The sequence below is a fragment of the Geotrypetes seraphini genome, chromosome 8, assembly GCF_902459505.1.
Source record: "Geotrypetes seraphini chromosome 8, aGeoSer1.1, whole genome shotgun sequence".
In the NCBI taxonomy this organism is placed as follows: Eukaryota; Metazoa; Chordata; class Amphibia; order Gymnophiona; family Dermophiidae; genus Geotrypetes; species Geotrypetes seraphini.
This window is the reverse complement of record NC_047091.1, coordinates 192,896,916-192,911,190: the sequence shown is the minus strand read 5'-3', so window position 1 is coordinate 192,911,190 and position 14,275 is coordinate 192,896,916. Positions and strand designations below refer to the sequence as shown.

The window sequence follows — 14,275 nt, the reverse complement described above, 5'->3', positions numbered from 1 at the left end:
TTGATATCAATTGGTTGTAGAGTTGGGGGTCGAGTGTTGCAGCTCGAATGGCTAGGAGGTTGTCGAACAGTTTTTTTCTTTTGACGTTTTTGGTTGGAGGGTGTGTGAATGGTGCACAAGTTCTCCTATGTCTGTTTGAAGTGGATTGAATTATTTAGCTGAAGAAATTAGTTACCCCCCATTCCACACACATTAATTCTCTTCCATTTTTGTTCCCATTATAAAAAACACTGATAAGTTCCCAGAAAAAAAATACATTAAAATAAGAAGTGAAAACAAAGGCCCCTACAGATGAGAACATAACATAAGAATAGCCTAACTGGGTCACACCAATGGTCCATCATGCCCAGTAGCCCATTCTCATGGTAGCCAATCCAGGACACTAATACCTGGTCAAAACCCAAAGAGTAGCAACATTCCATGCTACCGATCCAGGGCAAGCAGACACTTCCCCCATGTCTTAATAACAGATTATGGACTTTTCCTCCAGGAATTTGTCCAAATCTTTCTTAAAACCAGCTACACTATCTGCTTTTACCATAAATTCTGGCCACTTCATTTTTAAGCTTAGATCTTTCCTTCCAAACAGAGACCTTGCTAGATGTCAAATACAACACAAGGGAACTTCACACGGACTTAGCTGTGCAGGAAATGTGAATCTCCTCATACACCCACCTATAGTGCAAAAATGTGCAAAGGTCTGTTTTTTTTTTTCTTTCGATCACTAGATAGCCTAATGCCACACAAGCAGCACTGTTACAAAAGGTCAATGCTAAGGTTAACAAAGTTTCCTTCCTTGGACCACAAGGAGATACTGACAAACCACTGGAAGAGATCCCAAAACAACTACCTAGGCACAATACCCAAAGACCCACTCAGTGTGTGAACCAGTTGAGTGGAGTGGACTAACTGGGGGGTGGAAATGGGCCCGGAGTTTGCTCAGGAGAATTTCCCAGACCATCTCTTCCTCTCAACACATTGACACACTGCCACCACCACCACCACCACCACCACTAGGAACACCTCACTGGGTAGGTCAGCAATGCTTATAAACTTTATAAAACACATTATTATATTTTTTTTTATAAAGCACATATTTTAACTGAACTCTCTGACTTCCTCAGCCTTTCCATTCACAAAAATAGAAGGAAGAAAAGTTCCCATTTCCTGCTGTCGCATGTCCCCGGCCTATACAATATTTTTCTTCTGCAGACCCTTCAAAAGTCTGACCAAATCCTCATTTCACTTGCATTATAAAGTACTGAGGATGCCATCTCTCCCCAATCCCAGGTCCTAAAGTCTGAGACAGTAGCGCAAACTGCCCGATTCAGGAAGAAAAATTTCGATTCAGCCTATTTAATTGGTTTTTCGATTCGATTTTTCTGCCCAGTTGGGTGATTTTTTTTCAAAAATCCTGGTGGGTTTTATAGCTTTTTCACACCCTTTGGCTTCTCCTAACCACACTGGCGCTGTGGTGTAAATAAAATAAAGAAACAAAAATGACTTTTCCTCTCTCTGTTAAATCCTAGCTCACGTTTGCGGTCTAACACCAGCTCTGGCAGGATACACATTTCAAATCTGACATATTGTAATCACAAAACAGAAAATAAAATTAATTTTTCTACCTTTTGTTGTCTGGCTATTTTTCAAATCTTGTTGGTCCCCGGCTCTGGTTGTCTTCTGATAACTTGCTTGCCAGGGTCTCCTTCTTTCTTCATGCTAACCATCCATCTGCCATCTCTGTCCTCCCTTTCCATTTCCCTTCCCTCCCCAGGAAGTCTGGTATCTTTCCTTTTTTTCATCTCCCTCCACAGATCCACCTTTTCTTAACTACCCTTTCATCCGGCATCTCTCCCTCCTTCCCCACCACCCCAGGCCCACCATCTCTCCCTTTCTTTTCCCAATTACCCTCCTATCCAGTATCTCTATCCCTCCTCCAAACCATCCCTTGTGTCCAATTTCTCTCCCTTTCTGTTCTTTCCCTCCCTAAATCCCATGGTCCATCATTTCTCTCCCTCTCCTCTATTTTCAGACCCATTATTTCTTCCCCCCCAAAGTCTGGCATATGCACATCTCTTTGAACACCCCCTTCCCTCTGTGTACTTCTACACCAGGGTCCCCCCCAAAGGCCTGTCCCCCCCTTGAAGGTCTGCACCCCCCCGAAGGCCTGCACCCCCCCGAAGATCTGCACCCCCTTGAAGGCCTGCACCCCCCCGAAGATCTGCACCCCCTTGAAGGCCTGTCCCCCCCCTTGAAGGCCTGTCCCACCCCCTTGTAGGCCTGTCCCCCCCTTAAAGGCCTGCCTGCCTGTCCCCCCCTTTAAGACCTGCACCCCCCCCAAAGGCTGCACCTCCCCAAAGGCTGCACCCCCAAAGGCTGCACCCCCCAGAAGGCCTGCACCCCCCCCGAAGTCCTGCCCCCCTTGAAGGCCTGTCCCCCCCTTGAAGGCCTGTCCCACCCCCCTGTCCCACCCTTAAAGGCCTGCCTGCCTGTCCCCCCCTTGAAGTCCTGCCTGCCTGTCCCCCCCTGAAAGCCTGTGTCTCCTCATGAAGGCTTGTCCCCCCCTTTAAGGCCTGCATCTCCCCCTGAAGGCTTGTCCCTCCCCTTGAAGGCCTGCCCCCCCCCCCGAAGGCTGCACCCCCCCAGAAGGCCTGCACCCCCCCCCCCGAAGGCCTGCACCTCCTTGAAGGCCTGTCCCCCCCCTTAAAGGCCTGCCTGCCTGTCCTCCCCCCAAAAGCCTGTCTCCCCCATAAAGGCTTGTCCCCCCCCCTTTAAGGACTGCATCTCCCCCTGAAGGCCTGCCTGCCCGCCCCACCCCTTAGGACCGCTCGCCCCCCCCCTCCATCCAGATGTCCGGTTCTTCCCCTCTGGCCTCCCCGCATCATTTAGAGTAGAAACAGCCTGCAGCAAGATCGCGATGTCAGCGATTTTGAGCTGCTTGTGCTGTCCTCCGCCGCGGACCCGCACCCCTCCTCTGACGTCAGTGGAGGGGGCGGGGCCGCGGCGGAGGACAGCATGAAGCAGCGCAAGATCGCTGACATCGCGATCTTGCTGCAGGCTGCTTTGGTACTCTTAATGGTGCGGGGAGGCCAGAGAGGAAGAACCAGACGTCGGGGGGGGGGGGGGGAACGGACGCCGGAGCACCCCCTCAGGGATCGCACCCGGGGCGGATCTCCTCCCTCCCCCCCCCCTTGGTACGCCACTGGTGGCTGACAATGCACTCTGGAACTGGCTGGCCATGATTGCACGGAGATGGGAGCAGGGCCCCATGGTTTAGGGTTACTGTAGAGGACGGATTGAGATTTCCATTGAAAGTAAAACCTGTCCTCCTTTTTCTGGAGCCACATGGTCTTACCCTCCAGAACCCAGCAGGATCAACAGGCCAGGAGAGTAGGAACAGTTGGTGTTAAGCTGCAGCGGCATCGGGCACTTGTCAGAGACTGCTGGAAAGAGAGGCAAGTAATGAAAAGGGTGTTTGGGGCTATACAGGCACACTGTGGGCTGCTGATGAAGTCTGCCTGGAGCAGGGGTGTCAAAGTCCCTCCTCGAGGGCCGGAATCCAGTCGGGTTTTCTGGATTTCCCCAATGAAAATGCATTGAAAGCAGTGCATGCAAATAGATCTCATGCAGATTCATTGGGGAAATCCTGAAAACCCGACTGGATTCTGGCCCTCGAGGACCGACTTTGACACCTGTGGCCTGGAGAATACTGTGTGTGTGTAATTCTAGGAATTGTATTTCCTAAAATATCCTTATAGTCAACTTCATAAAGGATCAAATCGAAAGGACACAGACACTGTAGTCCATGAACACTTCATCCATTAAATGTTCCAAAACCTTGTGTGATGCAGTGATTACAGCTTCAGCTCCCTGAGGTTGTGGGTTCAAATCCCATGCTGCTCCTTCTGACCTTAATGCTTCTTGTCCTGTACCATTTCTGCACAGCCTTTTGCAAGTCACTTAATCCCCCATTGCCCCAGGTACATTAGATAAGAGTGTGAGCCCACCAGGCCAGATAGGAAAAAAAGCTCCAGGCTAGAAGTGGTATATATGGTAAATAGTGAAATAAATGAATACATTTTCAAAAGGCTGGTACAGTGTGCAAGAGGAGAGCAGGAGCCAGAAGGGAGCTCTCTGATTGGCTGGAAGCCACAGTGAGCATGGCTCTTGCAGAGTTCTGTGAGGAATTTCTGACTGCCCCTCCTATGGGAGGGGCCTTAGGTATCCAGGCCAATCGGAGTCTTAGGTCCCGCCCCATTGCATCCCAGGGGAAGGCATGCATATGTGGTGCTCCTGCTCCTACTCAAAAGGTTCTAAAAACTTCTAGAAGTGTTTCCTATTTCTGGGCTTCATCAGCAATATTAACCATGTTGTGAGTACTTGTATATACTTGTCCTTGGAGAAATGCAGAAAGCACATATCTGGCCTCTGCACCCATAGGAGCCAACCTTTGAAAATGACTGGGGATGTTAAACCCAATAGAAATCACCCTCCCTGGACAGTCAATGCTTAAGCACACCCATCACCCACAGAGCTGGCTCCTATGTCTGCACCATGTAGCATCTTCCACAGGTGGGGGAAGGGGGCAAGTAAGAAAGCATGCCAGAATAGGGGTGGATTGTGACCAAAACCAGCCTGGGCAAGACCCTGTTCCGGCCCCTCCTCTTACCTTAATGATTAGCTTATGCTGCTCCAGGCTCCTGCTGCTATCCTGCAAGCCCCACCTCAACTGAGGTAAAACATTTCCAGTAGCACTTTGCTTTCCAAGTCTTTCTTGTTTAAAGCACAGGAGTTCATTGACAGCTGACAGCTATTCCTCTATTGATGGCCTGGAAGGCCGTGCACACTCTAAGAGGAGACAAGACTGTTTATTTGAACACAGAAGGGGATTGCTCAGTCCCTGATACTGCCAGGGCAAACCAAGTCCATGGTGAAGGGATTTGAACTCACATCCCGGGATCCCTTCCTTTTGTGCTCTCAGGACAGTTTAATTCTCAAATTGGGTTCCTGCTTATCAGGCCAGAAAATCAACCCTTGAAAGCTGACCTGATCTGCATGAAATGCCTGTGTCCGTAGTTGAGGGGTAAATGTAGCAATCTAAATTGTACATGCATTATTTGTACTTTTTGGGAAAAGGCAGAGCCATCATTACTGATGTAGTAGAGAAGACATCTGTGGCCGTACTGACCTGATTTGAAATGGTTTTCTTCCTAGAGGAAGATTTAGGGTTACCATATGGCTCCAGAAAAAGGAGGACGGATTGAGACATCCGGGTTTTACTTCTACTGACAGCAATGTCTCAATCCTTTTTCTGGAGCCATATGGTAATCCTAGGAAGATTCTAGAGACACAACTGACCAGAGTTAGAGCAAGTTCTGTTTTATTGAAGGCTCAGTCACTGGTCATTAAGTGAAGCTCCATTCTCAGTCAGTCAGGGCCCAGGTGCAGCAACCTTTAGAGCCCAGACTTCATCACTGTGGCTTTCAGTATCTCCAGGGACTGAGCCCAAGGGCTGCTCATAATTCCTCCCTTGGTGCCCGCAGAGGTAAATGTTGAAACTCCTTTGGAACTTCCTCTCCTTTCTTGGATTTCTTGTAAAAACCTTCAGCATCTAAGAGGGCGCTGATCTCATCAGCTGTCATTTTTTTTACCTTCACCACCTGTAAACCACAGAAAAAACTTTTAAGAAAGGAATAAGAACATAAGAATAGCCTTACTGGGTCAGAACAATGGTCCAGTAGCCCATTCTCACAGTGGCCAATCCAGGTCACTAGTACCTGGCCAAAACCCAAGGTGTAGCAATATTCCATGGCTTCCCCCTTGTCTTTCTCAATAATAGACTATGGACTTTTCCTCCAGGAACTTGTCCAAACCTTTCTTAAAACCAGCTACGCTCTACACTCTTACCACATCCTCTGACATTGCGTTCCAGAGCTTAACTATTCTCTGAGTGAAAAAAAATTTCCTCCTATTGGTTTTAGAAGTATTTCCCTATAACTTCATGACTGTATCTGTGCAAGAAGCTATCAGGGACAAATTGAGGGCACTTCCTAAGTGGCCACTGACTCAGTGGTTTGGGAGGCTAAAGTAGAGAGGTGCACAGAATTTCCCTCGCTAATCACTTTCACCCCCTCCCCCCCCCTCGGACTCTCATACTCACTCAAGGGCCAATGCAGAAAGTATTGCCAGAGTTTTGACCTTGCTTTACTTGATAAGCAATGCAGCAAAGGCTTCAGTGTTTTAGCTCATGTGGAAACCATTAGCACCGATCACATTAAAATGCATCTTATAGTACCTGACATGGGCCATGTTTCACCCCCATAAAATGAATCATAAAGGCATAATAGCATAAAAATATAAATAAGAATCATTATTTTTAAAATGTATAAACCGCTTAAATCTAAGCGGTGTGCATATCAAACATACATAATTATTTTTTTAAAAAACAGCATAATAACAAGTAGTGACAGAAATACAGGAGTATTTATAATTGGTGGTAACATTTCAATAAAATACTATCAGAAATTGAAATCATTCCTTCTCAGCCTTTTCTCTAGATTACATATGCATTATAATATAAAACCATAAATAGAAATGTAGAAAAAGCTAATATAACATAGAAAAAGAGATTATGTCCTTACCTCTCCCCATCCGCAGGGAGCTCTGCTGCCACCTGCACTTTTGTCCCTGCTGCCTTCCACTGGCTGGATCCTACTTAGGGCTCCTTTTACTAAGCTGCGCTGGTGTTAGTTTTTGGCACATAGTGCAGGGTTAGCGCAAGGCAATTTAGCACACGCTAAAAACGCTAGCACCCCTTAGTAAAAGGAACCCTTAGTCTCTGGGACTAGAGCTGCTTTTCAGTGCTCTGCCCCCAGGGATTTCCCATTGTCTGGAGCATGGAGCAAGCCAACTTCTGGGTGATAGCGTGATAGGAAGGAAATTCCTTTTCGCATACTGAATGGAAAGGAGTATGGTGAGCCCCTGAGCTGAATTATTCCTTGATTAGAACAGGAAATGAGTAAGAAAGAAGATGTGCCTGATGGTTCCCTGATGAGAGTTGGAAGGGAGATGTGCCTGATGGCTCCCTGATCAGGTTTCAGGTTTATTTAAAATTTGATAATTTTGCCTATATTACTTCTAGGCGATGTACATAATAAAGACCCCTGAGGAAGGCAAAGTTTGCTGAAACACGGCCCGTGTTGGGTCTAGGCTCCAATGATCGTTCATATAGTTTGGAATTTGTAATAAAGATTTGAACTCAACATTCCTGTGTCCAGGAACAGGCTCCACGTGGCGTGCTTTGTGGACATCCCTTGTTTCGTTGTGGTAGCCTGGTCTTCTGCCTCTGCTTTTGGGACCGCAGTTGTTTCAGCGGGTCCCTCCAGTGGCTTTGTGGATTGTACATAATAAAAACATAATGATGTTACAGCTTAAAATTTAAACCAACTAAGATGAGGACTAACTTGATACAGAAGGAAAAAAAAGGGAAGAACTACATTAGTTATAGGAAAGTAAAATATATGGGAAAGGACAATTAAGATTAAAGAGGGGAAAAACCCATAGTCTCATTACTTCAGAATTTAGGCTCTTATCCTTTAAGATAAAAGAAGAAAAGGAAAACGAATCAAACAGAGTTGGAAGGGAGATGTGCCTGATGGTTCTCTGATGAGAGTTGGAAGGGATACAGGAAGGGAGATGTGCCTGATGGTTCCCTGATGAGAGCTGGAAGGGAGATGTGCCTGATGCTTCTCTGATGACAGTTGGAAGGGAGATGTGCCTGATGGTTCCCTGATGAGAGCTGGAAGGGAGATGTGCCTGACGGTTCCCTGATGAGAGTTGGAAGGGACAAAGGAAGGGAGATGTGCCTGATGGTTCCCTGATGAGAGCTGGAAGGGACACAGGAAGGGAGATGTGCCTGATGGTTCCCTGATGAGAGCTGGAAGGGAGATGTGCCTGATGCTTCTCTGATGACAGTTGGAAGGGAGATGTGCCTGATGGTTCCCTGATGAGAGCTGGAAGGGAGATGTGCCTGACGGTCCCCTGATGAGAGTTGGAAGGGACAAAGGAAGGGAGATGTGCCTGATGGTTCCCTGATGAGAGCTGGAAGGGACACAGGAAGGGAGATGTGCCTGATGGTTCCCTGATGAGAGCTGGAAGGGAGATGTGCCTGATGCTTCTCTGATGACAGTTGGAAGGGAGATGTGCCTGATGGTTCCCTGACGAGAGCTGGAAGGGAGATGTGCCTGACGGTTCCCTGATGAGAGTTGGAAGGGACAAAGGAAGAGAGATGTGCCTTATGGTTCCGTGATGAGAGTTGGAAGGGACACAGGAAGGGAGATGTGCCTGATGGTTCCCTGATGAGAGCTGGAAGGGAGATGTGCCTGATGCTTCTCTGATGACAGTTGGAAGGGAGATGTGCCTGATGGTTCCCTGATGAGAGCTGGAAGGGAGATGTGCCTGACGGTTCCCTGATGAGAGTTGGAAGGGACAAAGGAAGAGAGATGTGCCTGATGGTTCCCTGATGAGAGCTGGAAGGGAGATGTGCCTGATGCTTCTCTGATGACAGTTGGAAGGGGCAGAGGAAGGGAGATGTGCCTGATGGTTCCCTGATGAGAGTCCGCACCCTGCTCCAACAGCCCTAGAAAAATCTTTATGTTTGCTTCTATTTCAGCTCCTTACCTTCACTTTCTCATCCTTGTTGTTGTAGAAAATTAGCTGAGGTTCCTTGTCTTCTCTAGAAACGTACTTCAGGTTATGGCTGTGGTGTTTACAGTTAAGGGAATATCGACCTCTTAGAAAAGCTGGCAAAGGAAGTTTCCAGGCCACCCCTTTGCTGAAAGGATACTATAGCGCCCAGCGCTCCATCATGAACAGCTGGAGCTCCGGCATTTTCTTAATAACTCACCCTACTACACTGGGAGCCTGAGGAAGAAGCAGAGGTGAATAAACCATTGCAGACATCAAAGCTTTCAGAGTTGAAAAAGCCAAGGTTCTAACTGGGTTTCTTGGTCTCTGATGAGCCTTCACCGAGTCCTAATTAACCAATGAACTGATTTTCTTATTAGAATCCCCTGGATACGATTGCCATTGAATATTTGGCTTCTTCAACACCATGGCTTAGCAGGCCAAGAGGGGCAAATATACAGGGTTGCTAGGCATGGCCGCTTAAGTTCCAAAGACTGGGACTTAAGCAGTCACAGACCCATTTTCAACAGTGAAATCGATTAAACGCCACTGATAAATGACCAATTATGTGCCAAGACTCAACTGGTGAACTTACGCTGAATGTTCCCTACACACTGCCATCATTAACGTCCACAAAGTAGTTTCTCTGGCTAGGTTGGGATTACTCTGCAGTGGTGTAACCACAGGGAGGTCCTCAGGGGGCCTCCAAACATGCAGCTCTTGTTAAATGGCTGGCAGGGATGCAGTACAGAAGAAATGGGCAGCATGCTTCCAGTTGCCAACACCAAAACTCATGCATGCTTAGGGGCACTGCTGATTTTCTCCTGTCTTGTAGCAGTGTGAGCATGAGGTTTGGCTGGTGGGATTTTGGCATTCCTATGAGGAAAGATATTTTTGATTTGAAGTGGAGGAAAAGGGATGGAGGGAGGGAATTCATTCCCCCTCCCCAAAAAAAATCAGAATGCTGGCTAGAGAGAAACCCTACAATTGTTTTTAAGGACACATCTAAGTACTGAGACTAGGGACACTTCATGAAGTTCTATGGTAATACTTTTAAAATGAATAGGAGGACAGATATGGGGGAAGCCACTGCTTGTCCTGGGATCAGTCACATGGAATCTTGCTACTCTTTGGGGATTCCGCATGGAATGTTGGTTCTATTTGGGGTTCTGGAATCTTGCTTATTCTGAGATTTTGGAATGTTGCTACTGCCAGGTACTTGTGACCTGGATTGGCCACTATTGGAAACAGGATACTGGGCAAGATGGACCACTGGTCTGACCCAATTTGGCTATTCTTCTGTTCTTATGCTATTGAGACAGACATGGGGGAAGCCAATGCTTGCCCTGGAATTGATAGCATAGAATGTTGCTACTCTTTGGGATTCTGCATGGAATGTTGCTACTCTTTGGAGATTCCGCATGGAATGTTGCTACTCTTTGGAGATTCCGCATGGAATGTTGCTACTCTTTGGGGATTCCGCATGGAATGGTTGGTACTCTTTGGGGTTCTGGAATCTTGCTTATTCTGAGATTTTGGAATGTTGCTACTGCCAAGTATTTGTGACCTAGATTGGCCACTATTGGAAACAGGATACTGGGCAAGATGGACCACTGGTCTGACCCAATTTGGCTATTCTTCTGTTCTTATGCTATTGAGACAGACATGGGGGAAGCCAATGCTTGCCCTGGAATTGATAGCATAGAATCTTGATACTCTTTGGGATTCTGCATGGAATGTTGCTACTCTTTGGGTTTTTGCCAGGTATTTGTGAGTTGGATTGGCCATTGTGGAAATAGGATACTGGGCTAGATGGACCATTAAACTGACTCAGTAAGACATAGGGGAAGCCACTGCTTGCCCTGGGATCAGTAATATGGAATCTTGCTACTCTTTGGAGATTCCGCATGGAATGTTGCTACTCTTTGGAGATTCCGCATGGAATGTTGCTACTCTTTGGGTTTCTGCCAGGAATGGTCACAGTTGAAAACAGGATTCTGGCCCAGTAGGATTCCCTGATAACAGCCAGAAGAACACTATGCACAAGGAGTGGCTTAGTGGTTAGGCCGTGGAGGAAGAAGACAGGATTCAAGTCCTCCTACAGCTGCTCCTAGTGACTTTCATCTGCGCAGGTCCTGGACTTGTTGGGCCGCCGCGTTAGCGGACTGCTGGGCACGATGGACCTCGGGTCTGACCCAGTGGAGGCATTGCTTATGTTCTTATGTTCTTACATTACCTCAGATACACATTTAGATTGTAAGACTTCAGGGGAAAGAAGGATACTGAAATTTAAAATGCAAATCTCTCTTGATTAAGCGTTAAGAAGAGAGGCTGTGCTTGATGGTTCTCTGAAGAAAGCTAGATGAGAAAGATGTTAAAGGATGGCAGAGGTAATCCAGACTCCCCCCCCTCCCCTGTCATCTAGTAGGGCTTATGGAGTTGTCTGGAGTGGTCGATCATTGGAATGAACTCCCACGGCAGGTGATTGAGGCCAACAGCGTGGCAGATTTCAAAAATAAATGGGATATTCATGTGGGATCTCTAATGAGCAAACTCAAGGAGAAGGGTCACTAGAGTGGGTAGACTTTGGCCCTTTTCTGCCGTCATTTTTCTATGTTTCTATTTCTGACAGTCCCTCTCACTAATACTAACACAACTGGGGCTTCCAAATCCGAGCATTAGATTTCAAACTGTACTTACTACGATGGTCCCCCGAGCGACTTCCGTGTCCTTCCCATTGCTGGGTTCTGTGATATTTCCTGTAGCATTAATGGTGAACAGAGTCATCAGACAAAGCAACCTCTTCCACCCTTCTTTCTCCATGTTCATGCTCTGACTCCACTATCGGAAAAGCCCTGACTTTATCCCAGATTTGGGTATGGACCAAACCATCATTTGCAGAGGGGTTTGCCAAATTTCTGGTTTCTCTCCACACTTCTCTTCCTCCCGTAATGGACCATAAATGAGTGAAGCACTCGGATGCTCAGACAACACTGCATCCACCCAAAAGCTGCCAGTGTACAAACCACTGCATTCGATTAAATAGCAGCTCCCCTGCAAACAAAGAGTGGAGCTGTCCCGGCTGCACCTCCTTCACTTCGATCTCAGCACAGGTGTTCCCTTATCTCTTTTCTCTTGTGAACCTGTTATAGCTCTCAAGCTGTTCTGAGAGACTTTTGTGAGTTAAGAATTCTCACCATCACAAAGTTTAAGGGACATTTTACAAGAAGAGAAGAACAGCCTTACTGGGTCAGACCAAAGGTCCATCGAGCCTAGTAGCCCGTTCTCACAGTGGACAAAACATGTGTGGTGGTATTTCCAAAGATTACTTGTCCCTTATTGCTCACCAAGAACATTAAGGTCCAATAATCAAAACCTTCTCTAAGACACCTTTTTTATGATACAACCCGCAAACATATTTTCTCTGTAAGTGCACCCGAGAACTGGAATGCATTACCAGACTATTTAAGAGAGGAAGAACACATTGACAAATTTAAAACAAGGACGCATATAACTTATGAGTTCCCGTCCACCCAGATCACTTATTACTGCCTAAAATACTAATCTATCACAGCTTCTCTCTTCCCAATTGTGCTATCCATTTTTTCTCCTTCTCTCCTACAAATGATTGTAGTTCTACCTTTCTCCCCTTATGTCTCAGTCATGTATTTGTCTATAAATAATATTTTCCCAATTTTATATTTTTTAATGTAATGTACACCACTTTGGCAATTTTTTTAAGGCAGTATATCAAATTTTAATAAACTTGAAACACTGCCAACTTGGAGCTTTTTCTAAAACACCTGTAGCAGAACAAAGAAACCAGAGACAACAAACCCACTAAGCAAGAGAAAGGTTTCATGAATAGAACCATAAAAGACTGCTTGGTGGTGATGTCCAGTCGCTTCCACTAGTAAATCCGTGGTGTGATGTGTTTGTGCTGCCTCTAGGGCAGGGGTAGGGAACTCCGGTCCTCAAGAGCCATATTCCAGTCGGGTTGTCAGGATTTCCCCAATGAATATGCATGAGATCTATTTGCATGCACTGCTTTCAATGCATATTCATTGGGGAAATCCTAAAAACCCGACTGGAATACGGCTCTCGAGGACCGGAGTTCCCTACCCCTGCTCTAGGGCAATATTTATTCTGCCTGATATGCAGAAATTCATTGCCACTGCAGTAACCAGCATCCAATTTCCATATTTTTTTGCCAGCTAAGCTGATATTCATTGGCTGGTCAGCTAGGTCCAAAAGGCCAAAGATAGACTAGCTTTATAGGCGGATCTATGAATATTAGCAGTGACCAGTCACCAGGCTCTCTGCTAACCAGGATATTCACTGGAGATATCCGTCTATGTGTTATTTCACAGACAGCTAAATAGTGCTGAATATCAGACCCATTAACTCAAAATCACCTGAAAAGGGCCATCTGACAACAAATGGGAGGTGGAAACCGACTACATGTGGTTAGGGAGAATCTGCTCTTCAGACAGACATGGGGGAAGCCTCTGCTTGCCCTGGAATCGCTTGCATGGAATGTGGCTACTATTTGGGTTTGTGCCAGGTATTCTGACCTGGATCGGTCACCATAAAGATGAGATACTAGGCTAGATGGAGCATTGGTCTGACCCAGTACAGCTGCTTTTATGTTTTTATGCTACTGTGACAGACATGGGGAAGCCACTGCTTGACCTAGGATTAGTAAGATGGTTTTCTGGCAGGTACTTGTGACCTGGATTGGCCATTGTAGAAACAGCAGACTTGGCTTGATGGACCCTTGGTCTGGCCCAGTATGGCTATTCTTATATTCTAAGGGACAATGTGAGGGGTGTGGAAGGTCATAACAGAGGCTAAGGCCAAAGGAGCTGCAACTCATTGAAGCGTAAGTGGAATTGCTGCCTCTGGCTAGACCAGAGGAAAGAAGGCTACTGGAGAGCGACCCTGTAACCAAGAAAAGGAATCCTGCCATCAAGGAGTTACAACCGATGTGAGTGAAAGAGTGCAAAACGAGGTCACTCCATTCAGGAACTAAAGAGACTGAAGAGTTAAAAAAGAGATTTTCTTTAAAACATTTCACCCAGCCAGTTAACATTAGCATGTACTGTGAATTATTGGGGAAGTGTGGTGAGCAGTGCCCACTAGGAAGGTATAAGAAAAGGATGGACTTAAGGCTCGTAGCCTGAGGCAGCTCCCTTCAAGGACCTCCATGTCACATTCTTTACTGTACCAGAACATAGGCCTTGGTGACAGTCTTCCCGTGTTAACTGGAGATCCAGCTATACCCACATGCTTCTGTTTCACATGTACTCATTAGGGCTAGTTGGCAGCATTTAGGGCCTCAAGGTTCTTGACTCCTGGGTCTGTGTCCTCTCAGAGGCAAGACGTCCAGCACTGGACACAATGCTGTGGGAAAGAGAAGGCTTTAGAATCTCCTTCCCATAGCCCAAGAGTACCTGCTTTTGTCCAACTAATAGATGCAATACAAGTCTCTATTTCACTGTGACTGCTGCGTTGCCTTGTTTAATTGATCTTTCTGGTGTTCTGTCTTTTAATGTGTATGTTATGATGTAAATCAGCTATGATAGTGTAA

General features: G+C 46.5%; 1 protein-coding gene across 3 annotated transcripts in view; it reads right to left on the bottom strand.

The window, feature by feature from the left end:
- Positions 1-5,524: 5,524 nt before the first annotated feature.
- Positions 5,525-14,275, bottom strand: part of LOC117365806 (synergin gamma-like) — a 54,223-nt gene continuing 45,472 nt past the window's right edge. Inside the window, exons 7-8 of one of the 3 annotated variants that reach the window (XR_004540456.1) lie at positions 8,846-8,922; positions 8,700-8,758 (exon numbers count right to left, since the gene is read on the bottom strand). The gene's annotated coding sequence lies outside the window, so the exon portion shown is untranslated. Of the gene's footprint in view, positions 5,661-8,699; positions 8,759-8,845; positions 8,923-11,385; positions 11,445-14,275 lie in introns of those variants that run through there. The other 2 variants (XR_004540457.1, XM_033956649.1) reach the window with 2 other exon arrangements.